General features: G+C 45.5%; 1 non-coding gene across 1 annotated transcript; it reads right to left on the reverse strand.

Moving 5' to 3' along the window:
- Positions 1 to 4,795: 4,795 nt before the first annotated feature.
- On the reverse strand, positions 4,796 to 4,870 carry Trnas-cga (transfer RNA serine (anticodon CGA)). The gene has a single exon. It is a non-coding gene; the product is annotated as a tRNA-Ser (tRNA).
- Positions 4,871 to 5,258: the final 388 nt, after the last annotated feature.

Consider the following 5,258-nt stretch of genomic DNA (forward strand, 5'->3'; position numbering starts at 1 on the left):
GTCAAAACATGTTTTTTAAGTTTTCAAATTTTTCCGTGTGTAGACCGTCAAATTCTGCATATGTCCAAGCAAATCTGAACATGTCCTGGAATTCTGGAGAGCGAAGTTGATTATGTGTGAGTACCTGAACTTTGATAATTATCTGAAAATAAAAAATTAAACTTTTCACTCGAGAGAAGATTTGAACTAAGGAAGAAGTTCCGCAGCTGCTCACGCTAACCACGGGACCACGGCGCTCCTGAGCTCACACTATCCTTGATGTTGCCTACCTTATGCATGTACTACTCAGTTTGTATATTTTGCTTATTTTTTTCATAGTTCCACACAACTTCTTCCTGTTTTCTCGATTGATCTGTGTTCAGTTTTTCAAGGCCTATCCACTGTGCCAACTTATAACTAAATCTGAGGGGGGTGCGATGGGGAGGTTCCCTTGTAAGAACAACGCTAGAGATGGGTCGTTCGCGAACTAACAGGTCCAAAGGAACGAACGGTTCACCAAGATGAACGGAACGACCGAGGAACGAATTCTAAGGAACGGTCTTTGATAGTTGGGTCGCGGCTTTCTACTTACAGTTCCCGAGAACGGGAAACGGTCGGTCTCGTTCCAGCAACGGCACGTCGGCCGGTCCCGTTCCAGTCGGTCTCGGTCTCGCTCAGCCGGACTCGTCCGTCTTCGCTGGGTCACTCGCAGTTCCACTGTCGACTGCTCATAATTGAGTATCGAGTTGTTATTAGTTTCATTCGCTGCGCACACCCAATCTAGATCTGCTTCAAACCTTTTTTTCAACTCTGAACTTCTGGTTCTTTTCGAATTCTATTAAGCGTCCATGACCAGTAGTTAAAATGTATTTTATAATTACGTAAATTTCCCGCGCCCGGGTTCCCGGGTTCGATTCCCGGCGGGGTCAGGGATTTTCTCTGCCTCGTGATGACTGGGTGTTGTGTGATGTCCTTAGGTTAGTTAGGTTTAAGTAGTTCTAAGTTCTAGGGGACTGATGACCACAGATGTTAAGTCCCATAGTGCTCAGATCCATTTTGAACCAATTACGTAAATTACATACAAAATTACGTGGTATGTAATACATACATTTTTTCAGGTAGCAAAACGGCATATCAGTTTACTTCAGTATTTCGATTAACAGCAGCAGAAATACTTGTAAAAAGGCAAGATATTTTTGTTATTACACATGCAAAGAACGTCAGCACGGCACACACGAGTGGCCATTTTCTGTCTTTTTTTTTTTGACCCAAGGTAAAAAAGCATGTTCATTGTTATGGAAGGCAGACCGACTTACAACCGAATAAAGCCCGCGATCAGTAATCGCGTGTCTGGTGTCACATTTTGTGAAGAGAATACGATAACTCCTACAATATTATTTCAGTGGTACAGGGTGGCGCACGAAAAATTGGCACCAGGTACTAGACTGCTCATGTTGCCCACCAATCGTCAGCTATTGTTTCGTTCACTGCCTAATTACTACGTGTTAATCTACACTACTGGCCATTAAAATTGCTACAACACGAAGATGACGCGCTACAGACGCGAAATTTAACCGACAGGAAGAAGATGCTGTGATATGCAAATGATTAGCTTTTCAGAGCATTCACACAAGGTTGGCGCCGGTGGCGACACCTACAACGTGCTGACATGAGGAAAGTTTCCAACCGATTTCTCATACGCAAACAGCAGTTGACCGGCGTTGCCTGGTGAAACGTTGTTGTGATGCCTCGTGTAAGGAAGAGAAATACGTACCATCACGTTTCCGACTTTGATAAAGGTCGGATTCTAGCCTATCGCGATTGCGGTTTATCGTATCGCGACATTGCTGCTCGCGTTGGTCGAGATCCAATGACTGTTAGCAGAATATGGAATCGGTGGGTTCAGGAGGGTAATACGGAACGCCGTGCTGGATACCAACGGCCTCGTATCACTATCAGTCGAGATGACAGGCATCTTATCCGCACGGCTGTAACGGATCGTGCAGCCACGTATCGATCCCTGAGTCAGCAGATGGGGACGTTTGCAAGACAACAACCATCTGCACGAACAGTTCGACGACGTTTGCAGCAGCATGGATTATCAGCTCGGAGACCGTGGCTGCGGTTACCCTTGACGCTGCATCACAGACAGGAGCGCCTGCGATGGTGTACTCAACGACGAACCTGGGTGCAAAAATGGCAAAACGTCATTTTTCCGGATGAATCCAGGTTCTCTTTACAGCATCATGATGGTCGCACCCGTGTTTGGTGACATCGCGGTGAACGCACATTGGAAGCGTGTATTCACCATCGACATACTGGCGTATCACCCAGCGTGATGGTATGGGGTGCCATTGGTTACACGTTTCGGTCACCTCTTGTTCGCATTGACGGCACTTTGAACAGTGGACGTTACATTTCAGATGTGTTACGACCCGTGGCTCTACCCTTCATTCGATCCCTGCGAAACCCTACATTTCAGCAGGATAATGTACGAACGCATGTTGCAGGTACTGTACGGGCCTTTCTGGATACAGAAAATGTTCTACTGCTTCCCTGGCCAGCACATTCTCCAGATCTCTCACCAATTGAAAACGTCTGGTCAATGGTGGCCGAGCAACTGGCTCGTCACAATACGCCAGTCACTACTCTTGATGAACTGTGGTATCGTATTGAAGCTGCATGGGCAGCTGTACCTGTACACGCTATCCGAGCTCTGTTTGACTCAATGCCCAGGCGTATCAAGGCCGTTATTACGGCCAGAGGTGGTTGTTCTGGGTACTGATTTCTCATTATCTATGCACCCAAATTGTGCGAAAATGTAATCACACGTTAGTTCTAGTATAATATAGTTGACCAATGAATAGCCGTTTATCATCTGCATTTCTTCTTGGTGTAGCAATTTTAATGGCCAGTAGTGTATTCTGCTGGTAGCGGTCAACAAATCTTGTGTAACTGGCGAGCAGTCTGTACTCGGGACCGGTTTGTCGTGCCCCACCTTTTATTATTTCACTACGATCAGCCACATAACGCTGCAGTTGGCTAAACGAGAGGTTTTGCAGAATCACGATAATTAGAAGTGTGTGAGAACTCTGTTACGAATAAAGACTCTGTACTCCAGGAGTGAGGCAAGTGCCCCCTCTTGGCTCCTTCCATCTTCAGTCCCTATGCTACTAATTTTCAATTTTTCATAAGAACCATATACCGTGCACAAATGAACGGTGAGCGAGTAAAACGGTTCCCAAAAAAGAGCGATCACCAGAGAACTAGTTCCCAAGGATGAACGACTTTGCCCATCTCTAAATAACGCACACACCCATGCCCGAGGGGGGACTCGAACCTCCGGCGGGAGAGGCAGCACAATCCGTGACATGGCACCCTAAACCGCGCGGCCACTCCGCGCGGCGCCCTTTCAACACTTGCGTACGATGTACAACCAACATCTGTATATCCGCATATCGCTCGCTATCCCGTGACTTTCGCCACCTCCGTGTATCTTTACTAGTTTGTATAGGAACAGCACATCCGAAGATGTGATCTGATATTATGAAGCCAGCCGTGCTCCTGTAAATAAAAGTTCATATACACCTGAAACTGTTTTTTTTCTGAAACGTAAGCTAGGAAGCATATGTCATGATGCAGCCTAACTCACGGTGCAGAAACTACCCACTATCTGAGAATGACAGCAGTTAGCGACTTCCAAAAAATTATACACATAATTTCAAACCTTTTCTAAACGTATTCTCGCTGACCCCCCCCCCCAACAAAATGATAAATGGAAAAAAGTTCATGCCTTAGCACAGTTTCGCTGTTTGTACAATAGAACTGTAGCATCAGGCATGACGTTTTAGCTCACTACATCTTTACTACAAACTTTATTCACAACACATTTTGAAGAAAGTGCGCTCATATACCAAAGAATTTACCTGCAAAATTATATCAATTTACGCCACATTGTTTGGGAGGTGTGATGTTTTTTACGCACATGGGAATTCGATTCTTTAAAGATACGGGTGTTGCGGATTTACTGGTGTACTCCGACGAACTTAGCAGACACATACACTATGTGATCTAAAGTAACCGGACACCCCGAAAAACAAGCGTTTTTCGTATTAGGTGCACTGTGCTGCCACCTACTGCCAGGTACTCCATATCAGTGACCTGCATCTCAGTTTTCAAACGGTCCAATAACGATGAATAATACGCACCTGTAATAGTTTTACCCTCTTCCAGATAGTCGATGAGGATTATCCCTTGCGAATCCCAAAAGACAGCCGCCATAACCTTTCCGATCGAATGAATGGTCTTCGCCTTTTTTGGTGCAGATTCTCCCTTGGTCACCCATTGTTTAGATTGTTCTTTGGTCTCAGGAGTATAGTAATGTATCCATGTTTCATAAACAGTGATGAGACGACGCATAAAGTCCTGCGGATTCTTCCTGAACAGCTGCAAACCATCCTTGCAACAATTCCGCGGTGGCGTTTTTGGTCAAGCGTGAGCAATCGGGGAACCCATTTTGCAGATACCTCTCTCATGTCCAAATGTTTATGCAAAATATTATGTACCCGTTCTTTCGAGATGCCCACAGCACTAGCAATCTCACACACCTTAACTCTTCTGTCATCCATCACCATATCATGGACTTTATCAGTGATTTCTGGAGTCGTAACCTCCACAGGGCGTCCAGAACGTTCAGTGTCACTTGTGCCCATATGGCCACTCCGAAAATTTTGAAACCACTTGTAAACTGTAGTGAGATTTTCACTCTGCAGCGGAGTGTGCGCTGATATGAAACTTCCTGGTAGATTAAAACTGTGTGCCGGGCCGAGACTCGAACTCGGGACCTTTGCCTTTCGCGGGCAAGTGCTCTACCAACTGAGCTACCCAAGCACGACTCACACCCTCTCCTCACAGCCTTACTTCTGCCAGAATCTCGTCTCCTACCTTCCAAACTTCACCGAAGCTCTCCTGCGAACCTTGCCAGCGAAAGGCAAAGGTCCCGAGTTCGAGTGTCGTCCCGGCACACAGTTTTAATCTGCCAGGAAGTTTCACTTTTAAACTGTTTTAATCGAAGGTGCAGAGTCACCGTAAAGGTTATCAAACTTCCCTTTAGTCTCCTGACGCGTTTTGCCTTTGATAAAGTAATGTTTAAGCACCAACGAAATTCTTTTTCGTCCATTTTTTGACAATCACTCGGCTTCCTTGATTCAGAGGAATGCCAAACAAAAAGAAATAGACCAATATGACTGAAACTTGGTAGACGTTCTTTCCAAAGATGC

Source organism: Schistocerca serialis, chromosome 12 (assembly GCF_023864345.2).
Source record: "Schistocerca serialis cubense isolate TAMUIC-IGC-003099 chromosome 12, iqSchSeri2.2, whole genome shotgun sequence".
Lineage (NCBI taxonomy): Eukaryota > Metazoa > Arthropoda > Insecta > Orthoptera > Acrididae > Schistocerca > Schistocerca serialis.